This window comes from Salmo salar, chromosome ssa03, assembly GCF_905237065.1.
Source record: "Salmo salar chromosome ssa03, Ssal_v3.1, whole genome shotgun sequence".
NCBI lineage: Eukaryota > Metazoa > Chordata > Actinopteri > Salmoniformes > Salmonidae > Salmo > Salmo salar.
In genome coordinates this window covers 91,277,507-91,293,223 of record NC_059444.1, presented here as the reverse complement: position 1 = coordinate 91,293,223, position 15,717 = coordinate 91,277,507, and the positions used below count along the sequence as shown (strand labels likewise).

General features: G+C 49.9%; 1 protein-coding gene across 2 annotated transcripts in view; it reads right to left on the bottom strand.

The window, feature by feature from the left end:
- Positions 1 to 15,717, bottom strand: part of LOC106568787 (protein sidekick-2) — an 823,574-nt gene that overhangs the window by 122,887 nt on the left and 684,970 nt on the right. The gene's annotated exons all lie outside the window — the stretch shown is intronic.

Sequence of the window (15,717 nt, the reverse complement as noted above, 5' to 3'; positions counted from 1 at the left end):
TCTATAGTCTCTCTGTGTTCCCCTCCTCCTCTATAGTCTCTCTGTGTTCCCCTCCTCATCTATCTCTCTATAGTCTCTCTGTGTACCCCTCCTCCTCTATAGTCTCTCTGTGTCCCCCTCCTCCTCTATAGTCTCTCTGTGTTCCCCTCCTCCTCTATAGTCTCTCTGTGTTCTCCTCCTCATCTATCTCTCTATAGTCTCTCTGTGTTCCCCTCCTCCTCTATAGTCTCTCTGTGTCCCCCCTCCTCCTCTATAGTCTCTCTGTGTTCCCCTCCTCATCTATCCCTCTATAGTCGCTCTGTGTTCCTTTCCTCATCTATAGTCTCTCTGTGTTCCCCTCCTCCTCTATAGTCTCTCTGTGTTCCCCTCCTCCTCTATAGTCTCTCTGTGTTCCCCTCCTCCTCTATAGTCTCTCTGTGTTCCCCTCCTCCTCTATAGTCTCTCTGTGTTCCCCTCTTCCTCTATAGTCTCTCTGTGTTCCCCTCCTCATCTATAGTCTCTCTGTGTTCCCCTCCTCATCTATAGTCTCTCTGTGTACCCCTCCTCCTCTATAGTCTCTCTGTGTTCCCCTCCTCATCTATGTCTCTATAGTCTCTCTGTGTTCCCCTCCTCCTCTATAGGCTCTCTGTGTTCCCCTCCTCATCTATCTCTCTATAGTCTCTGTGTTCCCCTCCTCATCTATCTCTCTATAGTCTCTCTGTGTTCCCCTCCTCCTCTATAGTCTCTCTGTGTTCTCCTCCTCATCTATCTCTCTATAGTCTCTGTGTTCCCCTCCTCCTCTATAGTCTCTCTGTGTTCCCCTCCTCATCTATCCCTCTATAGTCTCTCTGTGTTCCCCTCCTCATCTATAGTCTCTCTGTGTTCCCCTCCTCCTCTACAGTCTCTCTGTGTTCCCCTCCTCCTCTATAGTCTCTCTGTGTTCCCCTCCTCCTCTATAGTCTCTCTGTGTTCCCCTCCTCCTCTATAGTCTCTCTGTGTTCCCCTCCTCCTCTATAGTCTCTCTGTGTTCCCCTCCTCATCTATAGTCTCTCTGTGTACCCCTCCTCCTCTATAGTCTCTCTGTGTTCCCCTCCTCATCTATGTCTCTATAGTCTCTCTGTGTTCCCCTCCTCCTCTATAGTCTCTCTGTGTTCCCCTCCTCCTCTATAGTCTCTCTGTGTTCCCCTCCTCATCTATCTCTCTATAGTCTCTCTGTGTTCCCCTCCTCCTCTATAGTCTCTCTGTGTTCCCCTCCTCCTCTATAGTCTCTCTGTGTTCCCCTCCTCCTCTATAGTCTCTGTGTTCCCCTCCTCATCTATCTCTCTATAGTCTCTCTGTGTTCCCCTCCTCCTCTATAGTCTCTCTGTGTTCCCCTCCTCCTCTATAGTCTCTCTGTGTTCTCCTCCTCATCTATCTCTCTATAGTCTCTCTGTGTTCCCCTCCTCCTCTATAGTCTCTCTGTGTTCCCCTCCTCATCTATCCCTCTATAGTCTATCTGTGTTCCCCTCCTCATCTATAGTCTCTCTGTGTTCCCCTCCTCCTCTATAGTCTCTCTGTGTTCCCCTCCTCCTCTATAGTCTCTCTGTGTTCCCCTCCTCCTCTATAGTCTCTCTGTGTTCCCCTCCTCCTCTATAGTCTCTCTGTGTTCCCCTCCTCCTCTATAGTCTCTCTGTGTTCCCGTCCTCCTCTATAGTCTCTCTGTGTTCTCCTCCTCATCTATCTCTCTATAGTCTCTCTGTGTTCCCCTCCTCCTCTATAGTCTCTCTGTGTTCCCCTCCTCCTCTATAGTCTCTCTGTGTTCCCCTCCTCCTCTATAGTCTCTCTGTGTACCCCTCCTCCTCTATAGTCTCTCTGTGTTCCCCTCCTCATCTATCTCTCTATAGTCTCTCTGTGTACCCCTCCTCCTCTATAGTCTCTCTGTGTCCCCCCTCCTCCTCTATAGTCTCTCTGTGTTCCCCTCCTCCTCTATAGTCTCTCTGTGTTCTCCTCCTCATCTATCTCTCTATAGTCTCTCTGTGTTCCCCTCCTCCTCTATAGTCTCTCTGTGTCCCCCTCCTCCTCTATAGTCTCTCTGTGTTCCCCTCCTCATCTATCCCTCTATAGTCGCTCTGTGTTCCTTTCCTCATCTATAGTCTCTCTGTGTTCCCCTCCTCCTCTATAGTCTCTCTGTGTTCCCCTCCTCCTCTATAGTCTCTCTGTGTTCCCCTCCTCCTCTATAGTCTCTCTGTGTTCCCCTCCTCCTCTATAGTCTCTCTGTGTTCCCCTCTTCCTCTATAGTCTCTCTGTGTTCCCCTCCTCATCTATAGTCTCTCTGTGTTCCCCTCCTCATCTATAGTCTCTCTGTGTACCCCTCCTCCTCTATAGTCTCTCTGTGTTCCCCTCCTCATCTATGTCTCTATAGTCTCTCTGTGTTCCCCTCCTCCTCTATAGTCTCTGTGTTCCCCTCCTCATCTATCTCTCTATAGTCTCTGTGTTCCCCTCCTCATCTATCTCTCTATAGTCTCTCTGTGTTCCCCTCCTCCTCTATAGTCTCTCTGTGTTCTCCTCCTCATCTATCTCTCTATAGTCTCTGTGTTCCCCTCCTCCTCTATAGTCTCTCTGTGTTCCCCTCCTCATCTATCCCTCTATAGTCTCTCTGTGTTCCCCTCCTCATCTATAGTCTCTCTGTGTTCCCCTCCTCCTCTACAGTCTCTCTGTGTTCCCCTCCTCCTCTATAGTCTCTCTGTGTTCCCCTCCTCCTCTATAGTCTCTCTGTGTTCCCCTCCTCCTCTATAGTCTCTCTGTGTTCCCCTCCTCCTCTATAGTCTCTCTGTGTTCCCCTCCTCATCTATAGTCTCTCTGTGTACCCCTCCTCCTCTATAGTCTCTCTGTGTTCCCCTCCTCATCTATGTCTCTATAGTCTCTCTGTGTTCCCCTCCTCCTCTATAGTCTCTCTGTGTTCCCCTCCTCCTCTATAGTCTCTCTGTGTTCCCCTCCTCATCTATCTCTCTATAGTCTCTCTGTGTTCCCCTCCTCCTCTATAGTCTCTCTGTGTTCCCCTCCTCCTCTATAGTCTCTCTGTGTTCCCCTCCTCCTCTATAGTCTCTGTGTTCCCCTCCTCATCTATCTCTCTATAGTCTCTCTGTGTTCCCCTCCTCCTCTATAGTCTCTCTGTGTTCCCCTCCTCCTCTATAGTCTCTCTGTGTTCTCCTCCTCATCTATCTCTCTATAGTCTCTCTGTGTTCCCCTCCTCCTCTATAGTCTCTCTGTGTTCCCCTCCTCATCTATCCCTCTATAGTCTATCTGTGTTCCCCTCCTCATCTATAGTCTCTCTGTGTTCCCCTCCTCCTCTATAGTCTCTCTGTGTTCCCCTCCTCCTCTATAGTCTCTCTGTGTTCCCCTCCTCCTCTATAGTCTCTCTGTGTTCCCCTCCTCCTCTATAGTCTCTCTGTGTTCCCCTCCTCCTCTATAGTCTCTCTGTGTTCCCGTCCTCCTCTATAGTCTCTCTGTGTTCTCCTCCTCATCTATCTCTCTATAGTCTCTCTGTGTTCCCCTCCTCCTCTATAGTCTCTCTGTGTTCCCCTCCTCCTCTATAGTCTCTCTGTGTTCCCCTCCTCCTCTATAGTCTCTCTGTGTACCCCTCCTCCTCTATAGTCTCTCTGTGTTCCCCTCCTCATCTATCTCTCTATAGTCTCTCTGTGTACCCCTCCTCCTCTATAGTCTCTCTGTGTCCCCCTCCTCCTCTATAGTCTCTCTGTGTTCCCCTCCTCCTCTATAGTCTCTCTGTGTTCTCCTCCTCATCTATCTCTCTATAGTCTCTCTGTGTTCCCCTCCTCCTCTATAGTCTCTCTGTGTCCCCCTCCTCCTCTATAGTCTCTCTGTGTTCCCCTCCTCATCTATCCCTCTATAGTCGCTCTGTGTTCCTTTCCTCATCTATAGTCTCTCTGTGTTCCCCTCCTCCTCTATAGTCTCTCTGTGTTCCCCTCCTCCTCTATAGTCTCTCTGTGTTCCCCTCCTCCTCTATAGTCTCTCTGTGTTCCCCTCCTCCTCTATAGTCTCTCTGTGTTCCCCTCTTCCTCTATGGTCTCTCTGTGTTCCCCTCCTCATCTATAGTCTCTCTGTGTTCCCCTCCTCATCTATAGTCTCTCTGTGTACCCCTCCTCCTCTATAGTCTCTCTGTGTTCCCCTCCTCATCTATGTCTCTATAGTCTCTCTGTGTTCCCCTCCTCCTCTATAGTCTCTCTGTGTTCCCCCTCCTCATCTATCTCTCTATAGTCTCTGTGTTCCCCTCCTCATCTATCTCTCTATAGTCTCTCTGTGTTCCCCTCCTCCTCTATAGTCTCTCTGTGTTCTCCTCCTCATCTATCTCTCTATAGTCTCTGTGTTCCCCTCCTCCTCTATAGTCTCTCTGTGTTCCCCTCCTCATCTATCCCTCTATAGTCTCTCTGTGTTCCCCTCCTCATCTATAGTCTCTCTGTGTTCCCCTCCTCCTCTACAGTCTCTCTGTGTTCCCCTCCTCCTCTATAGTCTCTCTGTGTTCCCCTCCTCCTCTATAGTCTCTCTGTGTTCCCCTCCTCCTCTATAGTCTCTCTGTGTTCCCCTCCTCCTCTATAGTCTCTCTGTGTTCCCCTCCTCATCTATAGTCTCTCTGTGTACCCCTCCTCCTCTATAGTCTCTCTGTGTTCCCCTCCTCATCTATGTCTCTATAGTCTCTCTGTGTTCCCCTCCTCCTCTATAGTCTCTCTGTCTTCCCCTCCTCATCTATCTCTCTATAGTCTCTGTGTTCCCCTCCTCATCTATCTCTCTATAGTCTCTCTGTGTTCCCCTCCTCCTCTATAGTCTCTCTGTGTTCCCCTCCTCATCTATAGTCTCTCTGTGTTCCCCTCCTCATCTATAGTCTCTCTGTGTTCCCCTCCTCCTCTATAGTCTCTCTGTATTCCCCTCCTCCTCTATAGTCTCTCTGTGTTCTCCTCCTCATCTATCTCTCTATAGTCTCTCTGTGTTCCCCTCCTCCTCTATAGTCTCTCTGTGTTCCCATCCTCATCTATCCCTCTATAGTCTATCTGTGTTCCCCTCCTCATCTATAGTCTCTCTGTGTTCCCCTCCTCCTCTATAGTCTCTCTGTGTTCCCCTCCTCCTCTATAGTTTCTCTGTGTTCCCCTCCTCCTCTATAGTCTCTCTGTGTTCCCCTCCTCCTCTATAGTCTCTCTGTGTTCCCCTCCTCCTCTATAGTCTCTCTGTGTTCCCCTCCTCCTCTATAGTCTCTCTGTGTTCTCCTCCTCATCTATCTCTCTATAGTCTCTCTGTGTTCCCCTCCTCCTCTATAGTCTCTCTGTGTTCCCCTCCTCCTCTATAGTCTCTCTGTGTTCCCCTCCTCCTCTATAGTCTCTCTGTGTACCCCTCCTCCTCTATAGTCTCTCTGTGTTCCCCTCCTCATCTATCTCTCTATAGTCTCTCTGTGTACCCCTCCTCCTCTATAGTCTCTCTGTGTCCCCCTCCTCCTCTATAGTCTCTCTGTGTTCCCCTCCTCCTCTATAGTCTCTCTGTGTTCTCCTCCTCATCTATCTCTCTATAGTCTCTCTGTGTTCCCCTCCTCCTCTATAGTCTCTCTGTGTTCCCCTCCTCCTCTATAGTCTCTCTGTGTTCCCCTCCTCCTCTATAGTCTCTCTGTGTTCCCCTCCTCATCTATCTCTCTATAGTCTCTCTGTGTTCCCCTCCTCCTCTATAGTCTCTCTGTGTTCCCCTCCTCCTCTATAGTCTCTCTGTGTTCCCCTCCTCCTCTATAGTCTCTGTGTTCCCCTCCTCATCTATCTCTCTATAGTCTCTCTGTGTTCCCCTCCTCCTCTATAGTCTCTCTGTGTTCCCCTCCTCCTCTATAGTCTCTCTGTGTTCTCCTCCTCATCTATCTCTCTATAGTCTCTCTGTGTTCCCCTCCTCCTCTATAGTCTCTCTGTGTTCCCCTCCTCATCTATCCCTCTATAGTCTATCTGTGTTCCCCTCCTCATCTATAGTCTCTCTGTGTTCCCCTCCTCCTCTATAGTCTCTCTGTGTTCCCCTCCTCCTCTATAGTCTCTCTGTGTTCCCCTCCTCCTCTATAGTCTCTCTGTGTTCCCCTCCTCCTCTATAGTCTCTCTGTGTTCCCCTCCTCCTCTATAGTCTCTCTGTGTTCCCGTCCTCCTCTATAGTCTCTCTGTGTTCTCCTCCTCATCTATCTCTCTATAGTCTCTCTGTGTTCCCCTCCTCCTCTATAGTCTCTCTGTGTTCCCCTCCTCCTCTATAGTCTCTCTGTGTTCCCCTCCTCCTCTATAGTCTCTCTGTGTACCCCTCCTCCTCTATAGTCTCTCTGTGTTCCCCTCCTCATCTATCTCTCTATAGTCTCTCTGTGTACCCCTCCTCCTCTATAGTCTCTCTGTGTCCCCCTCCTCCTCTATAGTCTCTCTGTGTTCCCCTCCTCCTCTATAGTCTCTCTGTGTTCTCCTCCTCATCTATCTCTCTATAGTCTCTCTGTGTTCCCCTCCTCCTCTATAGTCTCTCTGTGTCCCCCTCCTCCTCTATAGTCTCTCTGTGTTCCCCTCCTCATCTATCCCTCTATAGTCGCTCTGTGTTCCTTTCCTCATCTATAGTCTCTCTGTGTTCCCCTCCTCCTCTATAGTCTCTCTGTGTTCCCCTCCTCCTCTATAGTCTCTCTGTGTTCCCCTCCTCCTCTATAGTCTCTCTGTGTTCCCCTCCTCCTCTATAGTCTCTCTGTGTTCCCCTCTTCCTCTATGGTCTCTCTGTGTTCCCCTCCTCATCTATAGTCTCTCTGTGTTCCCCTCCTCATCTATAGTCTCTCTGTGTACCCCTCCTCCTCTATAGTCTCTCTGTGTTCCCCTCCTCATCTATGTCTCTATAGTCTCTCTGTGTTCCCCTCCTCCTCTATAGTCTCTCTGTGTTCCCCTCCTCATCTATCTCTCTATAGTCTCTGTGTTCCCCTCCTCATCTATCTCTCTATAGTCTCTCTGTGTTCCCCTCCTCCTCTATAGTCTCTCTGTGTTCTCCTCCTCATCTATCTCTCTATAGTCTCTGTGTTCCCCTCCTCCTCTATAGTCTCTCTGTGTTCCCCTCCTCATCTATCCCTCTATAGTCTCTCTGTGTTCCCCTCCTCATCTATAGTCTCTCTGTGTTCCCCTCCTCCTCTACAGTCTCTCTGTGTTCCCCTCCTCCTCTATAGTCTCTCTGTGTTCCCCTCCTCCTCTATAGTCTCTCTGTGTTCCCCTCCTCCTCTATAGTCTCTCTGTGTTCCCCTCCTCCTCTATAGTCTCTCTGTGTTCCCCTCCTCATCTATAGTCTCTCTGTGTACCCCTCCTCCTCTATAGTCTCTCTGTGTTCCCCTCCTCATCTATGTCTCTATAGTCTCTCTGTGTTCCCCTCCTCCTCTATAGTCTCTCTGTCTTCCCCTCCTCATCTATCTCTCTATAGTCTCTGTGTTCCCCTCCTCATCTATCTCTCTATAGTCTCTCTGTGTTCCCCTCCTCCTCTATAGTCTCTCTGTGTTCCCCTCCTCATCTATAGTCTCTCTGTGTTCCCCTCCTCATCTATAGTCTCTCTGTGTTCCCCTCCTCCTCTATAGTCTCTCTGTATTCCCCTCCTCCTCTATAGTCTCTCTGTGTTCTCCTCCTCATCTATCTCTTATAGTCTCTCTGTGTTCCCCTCCTCCTCTATAGTCTCTCTGTGTTCCCATCCTCATCTATCCCTCTATAGTCTATCTGTGTTCCCCTCCTCATCTATAGTCTCTCTGTGTTCCCCTCCTCCTCTATAGTCTCTCTGTGTTCCCCTCCTCCTCTATAGTTTCTCTGTGTTCCCCTCCTCCTCTATAGTCTCTCTGTGTTCCCCTCCTCCTCTATAGTCTCTCTGTGTTCCCCTCCTCCTCTATAGTCTCTCTGTGTTCCCCTCCTCCTCTATAGTCTCTCTGTGTTCTCCTCCTCATCTATCTCTCTATAGTCTCTCTGTGTTCCCCTCCTCCTCTATAGTCTCTCTGTGTTCCCCTCCTCCTCTATAGTCTCTCTGTGTTCCCCTCCTCCTCTATAGTCTCTCTGTGTACCCCTCCTCCTCTATAGTCTCTCTGTGTTCCCCTCCTCATCTATCTCTCTATAGTCTCTCTGTGTACCCCTCCTCCTCTATAGTCTCTCTGTGTCCCCCTCCTCCTCTATAGTCTCTCTGTGTTCCCCTCCTCCTCTATAGTCTCTCTGTGTTCTCCTCCTCATCTATCTCTCTATAGTCTCTCTGTGTTCCCCTCCTCCTCTATAGTCTCTCTGTGTTCCCCTCCTCCTCTATAGTCTCTCTGTGTTCTCCTCCTCATCTATCTCTCTATAGTCTCTCTGTGTTCCCCTCCTCCTCTATAGTCTCTCTGTGTTCCCCTCCTCATCTATCCCTCTATAGTCTATCTGTGTTCCCCTCCTCATCTATAGTCTCTCTGTGTTCCCCTCCTCCTCTATAGTCTCTCTGTGTTCCCCTCCTCCTCTATAGTCTCTCTGTGTTCCCCTCCTCCTCTATAGTCTCTCTGTGTTCCCCTCCTCCTCTATAGTCTCTCTGTGTTCCCCTCCTCCTCTATAGTCTCTCTGTGTTCCCGTCCTCCTCTATAGTCTCTCTGTGTTCTCCTCCTCATCTATCTCTCTATAGTCTCTCTGTGTTCCCCTCCTCCTCTATAGTCTCTCTGTGTTCCCCTCCTCCTCTATAGTCTCTCTGTGTTCCCCTCCTCATCTATAGTCTCTCTGTGTACCCCTCCTCCTCTATAGTCTCTCTGTGTTCCCCTCCTCATCTATGTCTCTATAGTCTCTCTGTGTTCCCCTCCTCCTCTATAGTCTCTCTGTCTTCCCCTCCTCATCTATCTCTCTATAGTCTCTGTGTTCCCCTCCTCATCTATCTCTCTATAGTCTCTCTGTGTTCCCCTCCTCCTCTATAGTCTCTCTGTGTTCCCCTCCTCCTCTATAGTCTCTCTGTGTTCCCCTCCTCATCTATAGTCTCTCTGTGTTCCCCTCCTCCTCTATAGTCTCTCTGTGTTCCCCTCCTCCTCTATAGTCTCTCTGTGTTCTCCTCCTCATCTATCCTCTATAGTCTCTCTGTGTTCCCCTCCTCCTCTATAGTCTCTCTGTGTTCCCCTCCTCATCTATCCCTCTATAGTCTCTCTGTGTTCCCCTCCTCATCTATAGTCTCTCTGTGTTCCCCTCCTCATCTATCTCTCTATAGTCTCTCTGTGTTCCCCTCCTCCTCTATAGTTTCTCTGTGTTCCCCTCCTCCTCTATAGTCTCTCTGTGTTCCCCTCCTCCTCTTCTATAGTCTCTCTGTGTTCCCCTCCTCCTCTATAGTCTCTCTGTGTTCCCCTCCTCCTCTATAGTCTCTCTGTGTTCCCCTCCTCCTCTATCTCTCTATAGTCTCTCTGTGTTCCCCTCCTCCTCAATAGTCTCTCTGTGTTCCCCTCCTCCTCTATAGTCTCTCTGTGTTCCCCTCCTCCTCTATAGTCTCTCTGTGTACCCCTCCTCCTCTATAGTCTCTCTGTGTTCCCCTCCTCATCTATCTCTCTATAGTCTCTCTGTGTACCCCTCCTCCTCTATAGTCTCTCTGTGTCCCCCCTCCTCCTCTATAGTCTCTCTGTGTTCCCCTCCTCCTCTATAGTCTCTCTGTGTTCCCCTCCTCCTCTATCTCTCTATAGTCTCTCTGTGTTCCCCTCCTCCTCTATAGTCTCTCTGTGTTCCCCTCCTCCTCTATAGTCTCTCTGTGTTCTCCTCCTCATCTATCTCTCTATAGTCTCTCTGTGTTCCCCTCCTCCTCTATAGTCTCTCTGTGTTCCCCTCCTCATCTATCCCTCTATAGTCTATCTGTGTTCCCCTCCTCATCTATAGTCTCTCTGTGTTCCCCTCCTCCTCTATAGTCTCTCTGTGTTCCCCTCCTCCTCTATAGTCTCTCTGTGTTCCCCTCCTCCTCTATAGTCTCTCTGTGTTCCCCTCCTCCTCTATAGTCTCTCTGTGTTCCCCTCCTCCTCTATAGTCTCTCTGTGTTCCCGTCCTCCTCTATAGTCTCTCTGTGTTCTCCTCCTCATCTATCTCTCTATAGTCTCTCTGTGTTCCCCTCCTCCTCTATAGTCTCTCTGTGTTCCCCTCCTCCTCTATAGTCTCTCTGTGTTCCCCTCCTCCTCTATAGTCTCTCTGTGTACCCCTCCTCCTCTATAGTCTCTCTGTGTTCCCCTCCTCATCTATCTCTCTATAGTCTCTCTGTGTACCCCTCCTCCTCTATAGTCTCTCTGTGTCCCCCTCCTCCTCTATAGTCTCTCTGTGTTCCCCTCCTCCTCTATAGTCTCTCTGTGTTCTCCTCCTCATCTATCTCTCTATAGTCTCTCTGTGTTCCCCTCCTCCTCTATAGTCTCTCTGTGTCCCCCTCCTCCTCTATAGTCTCTCTGTGTTCCCCTCCTCATCTATCCCTCTATAGTCGCTCTGTGTTCCTTTCCTCATCTATAGTCTCTCTGTGTTCCCCTCCTCCTCTATAGTCTCTCTGTGTTCCCCTCCTCCTCTATAGTCTCTCTGTGTTCCCCTCCTCCTCTATAGTCTCTCTGTGTTCCCCTCCTCCTCTATAGTCTCTCTGTGTTCCCCTCTTCCTCTATAGTCTCTCTGTGTTCCCCTCCTCATCTATAGTCTCTCTGTGTTCCCCTCCTCATCTATAGTCTCTCTGTGTACCCCTCCTCCTCTATAGTCTCTCTGTGTTCCCCTCCTCATCTATGTCTCTATAGTCTCTCTGTGTTCCCCTCCTCCTCTATAGTCTCTCTGTGTTCCCCTCCTCATCTATCTCTCTATAGTCTCTGTGTTCCCCTCCTCATCTATCTCTCTATAGTCTCTCTGTGTTCCCCTCCTCCTCTATAGTCTCTCTGTGTTCTCCTCCTCATCTATCTCTCTATAGTCTCTGTGTTCCCCTCCTCATCTATAGTCTCTCTGTGTTCCCCTCCTCCTCTATAGTCTCTCTGTGTTCTCCTCCTCATCTATCTCTCTATAGTCTCTCTGTGTTCCCCTCCTCCTCTATAGTCTCTCTGTGTTCCCCTCCTCCTCTATAGTCTCTCTGTGTTCCCCTCCTCCTCTATAGTCTCTCTGTGTACCCCTCCTCCTCTATAGTCTCTCTGTGTTCCCCTCCTCATCTATCTCTCTATAGTCTCTCTGTGTACCCCTCCTCCTCTATAGTCTCTCTGTGTCCCCCTCCTCCTCTATAGTCTCTCTGTGTTCCCCTCCTCCTCTATAGTCTCTCTGTGTTCTCCTCCTCATCTATCTCTCTATAGTCTCTCTGTGTTCCCCTCCTCCTCTATAGTCTCTCTGTGTTCCCCTCCTCCTCTATAGTCTCTCTGTGTTCTCCTCCTCATCTATCTCTCTATAGTCTCTCTGTGTTCCCCTCCTCCTCTATAGTCTCTCTGTGTTCCCCTCCTCATCTATCCCTCTATAGTCTATCTGTGTTCCCCTCCTCATCTATAGTCTCTCTGTGTTCCCCTCCTCCTCTATAGTCTCTCTGTGTTCCCCTCCTCCTCTATAGTCTCTCTGTGTTCCCCTCCTCCTCTATAGTCTCTCTGTGTTCCCCTCCTCCTCTATAGTCTCTCTGTGTTCCCCTCCTCCTCTATAGTCTCTCTGTGTTCCCGTCCTCCTCTATAGTCTCTCTGTGTTCTCCTCCTCATCTATCTCTCTATAGTCTCTCTGTGTTCCCCTCCTCCTCTATAGTCTCTCTGTGTTCCCCTCCTCCTCTATAGTCTCTCTGTGTTCCCCTCCTCCTCTATAGTCTCTCTGTGTACCCCTCCTCCTCTATAGTCTCTCTGTGTTCCCCTCCTCATCTATCTCTCTATAGTCTCTCTGTGTACCCCTCCTCCTCTATAGTCTCTCTGTGTCCCCCTCCTCCTCTATAGTCTCTCTGTGTTCCCCTCCTCCTCTATAGTCTCTCTGTGTTCTCCTCCTCATCTATCTCTCTATAGTCTCTCTGTGTTCCCCTCCTCCTCTATAGTCTCTCTGTGTCCCCCTCCTCCTCTATAGTCTCTCTGTGTTCCCCTCCTCATCTATCCCTCTATAGTCGCTCTGTGTTCCTTTCCTCATCTATAGTCTCTCTGTGTTCCCCTCCTCCTCTATAGTCTCTCTGTGTTCCCCTCCTCCTCTATAGTCTCTCTGTGTTCCCCTCCTCCTCTATAGTCTCTCTGTGTTCCCCTCCTCCTCTATAGTCTCTCTGTGTTCCCCTCTTCCTCTATAGTCTCTCTGTGTTCCCCTCCTCATCTATAGTCTCTCTGTGTACCCCTCCTCCTCTATAGTCTCTCTGTGTTCCCCTCCTCATCTATGTCTCTATAGTCTCTCTGTGTTCCCCTCCTCCTCTATAGTCTCTCTGTGTTCCCCTCCTCATCTATCTCTCTATAGTCTCTGTGTTCCCCTCCTCATCTATCTCTCTATAGTCTCTCTGTGTTCCCCTCCTCCTCTATAGTCTCTCTGTGTTCTCCTCCTCATCTATCTCTCTATAGTCTCTGTGTTCCCCTCCTCCTCTATAGTCTCTCTGTGTTCCCCTCCTCATCTATCCCTCTATAGTCTCTCTGTGTTCCCCTCCTCATCTATAGTCTCTCTGTGTTCCCCTCCTCCTCTACAGTCTCTCTGTGTTCCCCTCCTCCTCTATAGTCTCTCTGTGTTCCCCTCCTCCTCTATAGTCTCTCTGTGTTCCCCTCCTCCTCTATAGTCTCTCTGTGTTCCCCTCCTCCTCTATAGTCTCTCTGTGTTCCCCTCCTCATCTATAGTCTCTCTGTGTACCCCTCCTCCTCTATAGTCTCTCTGTGTTCCCCTCCTCATCTATGTCTCTATAGTCTCTCTGTGTTCCCCTCCTCCTCTATAGTCTCTCTGTCTTCCCCTCCTCATCTATCTCTCTATAGTCTCTGTGTTCCCCTCCTCATCTATCTCTCTATAGTCTCTCTGTGTTCCCCTCCTCCTCTATAGTCTCTCTGTGTTCCCCTCCTCATCTATAGTCTCTCTGTGTTCCCCTCCTCATCTATAGTCTCTCTGTGTTCCCCTCCTCCTCTATAGTCTCTCTGTATTCCCCTCCTCCTCTATAGTCTCTCTGTGTTCTCCTCCTCATCTATCTCTCTATAGTCTCTCTGTGTTCCCCTCCTCCTCTATAGTCTCTCTGTGTTCCCATCCTCATCTATCCCTCTATAGTCTATCTGTGTTCCCCTCCTCATCTATAGTCTCTCTGTGTTCCCCTCCTCCTCTATAGTCTCTCTGTGTTCCCCTCCTCCTCTATAGTTTCTCTGTGTTCCCCTCCTCCTCTATAGTCTCTCTGTGTTCCCCTCCTCCTCTATAGTCTCTCTGTGTTCCCCTCCTCCTCTATAGTCTCTCTGTGTTCCCCTCCTCCTCTATAGTCTCTCTGTGTTCTCCTCCTCATCTATCTCTCTATAGTCTCTCTGTGTTCCCCTCCTCCTCTATAGTCTCTCTGTGTTCCCCTCCTCCTCTATAGTCTCTCTGTGTTCCCCTCCTCCTCTATAGTCTCTCTGTGTACCCCTCCTCCTCTATAGTCTCTCTGTGTTCCCCTCCTCATCTATCTCTCTATAGTCTCTCTGTGTACCCCTCCTCCTCTATAGTCTCTCTGTGTCCCCCTCCTCCTCTATAGTCTCTCTGTGTTCCCCTCCTCCTCTATAGTCTCTCTGTGTTCTCCTCCTCATCTATCTCTCTATAGTCTCTCTGTGTTCCCCTCCTCCTCTATAGTCTCTCTGTGTTCCCCTCCTCCTCTATAGTCTCTCTGTGTTCTCCTCCTCATCTATCTCTCTATAGTCTCTCTGTGTTCCCCTCCACCATTTCCTGGGAGCAGCCTAAGCCTGTGTAAACCAAAGTGCTGGGAACTAGCGGTGCGGGAACAAATCCGTACAGTTACATATCAGATATTATTTTGACGATATATCGTATCGTTTTGACAATATGGCAGTAGTTAGTTTGCTGTACCTGCACCAAAACTCCAGTATTTTTCCTCCATAGCTTGTTCTCCATCTTCTTTTTAAATAGGGAGACCATTTTCTTTCACCACTTTTAATGCCATGACTGAGAAAAACAGTTTTTCTCATTTCTCTCTCTTGTCTCTCTGTAGCAGACATGTGGTGAGCAATATGTTTGGAACATCGAAACGCAATAAAATCACATTATTGAATCGCAACACATAGAGAATCGTGAGAATCATGAGAATCACAATACATATCGTATCGGCACCTAAGTATGGTGATGATATCATATCGTGAGGTCCCTGGCAAGTCCCAGCCCTACCAGGAACCATTATATTGTTTCATTGAGACAAACATAGCAGGAGGTGATTAAATGCAGAGCCATCATTCAGCCTGTTCCACAGAGCCTTGCAGCCCTGCAACCAACCATCGATTCACTGGCCTCAATCAGAGATCTCTCTCTCCATCTCATCTCATTTCCCCCTGCCTCAAGGGGGGGTTCTGTGTGTGATCCCAGGCCCTGTGTTTGGTATCAGTAACACACACAGACTGTCTCAGTGTCTTTTCAGGAATCTGCTTCGGTTAGGGGCCACTAAAATATAGAGCTAATTTATAGGCTGGTTAAATCAGCCAGTCAGATGGACCAGGTACCGCAGCACCAGCTCTACAGAGCACCACCCAGCTCCACCGAGTTCCATACTGCAGCCAGGGAGGACCGTAGCACCACCCAGCTCCACACTGCAGCCAGGGAGGACCGCAGCACCACCCAGCTCCACACTGCAGCCAGGGAGGACCACAGCACCACCCAGCTCCACACCGCAGCCAGGGAGGACCGTAGCACCACCCAGCTCCACACTGCAGCCACGGAGGACCGCAGCACCAGCCAGCTCCACACTGCAGCCAGGGAGGACCGTAGCACCACCCAGCTCCACACTGCAGCCAGGGAGGACCGTAGCACCACCCAGCTCCACACTGCAGCCAGGGAGGACTGCAGCACCACACAGCTCCACACTGCAGCCAGGGAGGACCACAGCACCATCCAGCTCCACACTGCAGCCAGGGAGGACCGTAGCACCACCCAGCTCCACACTGCAGCCAGGGAGGACCGTAGTACCACCCAGCTCCACACTGCAGCCAGGGAGGACCGTAGCACCACCCAGCTCCACACTGCAGCCAGGGAGGACCACAGCACCACCCAGCTCCACACTGCAGCCAGGGAGGACCGCAGCACCACCCAGCTCCACACTGCAGCCAGGGAGGACCGCAGCACCACCCAGCTCCACACTGCAGCCAGGGAGGTGTGCTGTTGGACCAGGGCCTAAGCAGGACCCTAGCCCTCCCCTGGCACCAGCTTCTAACTCTAGGGAAACTCTAGACCGACTGGGATTGAAACCCGGGTCTGCTAGCCAAAGCTAAAGACTAGGCATTAGTTTGGGGAGTCCTCAGGTCTCAGACATGGTTATCCATCATCAGGGGAATGTGGTGTTACAACCCCTCTGTTACACGGGCTGCACTCTTAGAAACATAGGTGCTAAGTAGAACCATACAGGGTGTTCAGCTAGTCCCCATAGAGGAACCCTTAATGGGCGTGGGTAGAACCCTTTGCATAGGGTTCTATCTAGAACCCTTTATTTAAGGTTCTTTATAGAACCCCTGGAAGGCGGGGCATAGTTATACCCTAACACAGTGGCATTAGGAAACTCCTGGTTTACAGGCCACATCCGGCCTGCAAGTCACATTATGCTGGCTTGAAAAGTGATGTGTAATTCCTATTGGAATCCAGACAGAGATAGGATATC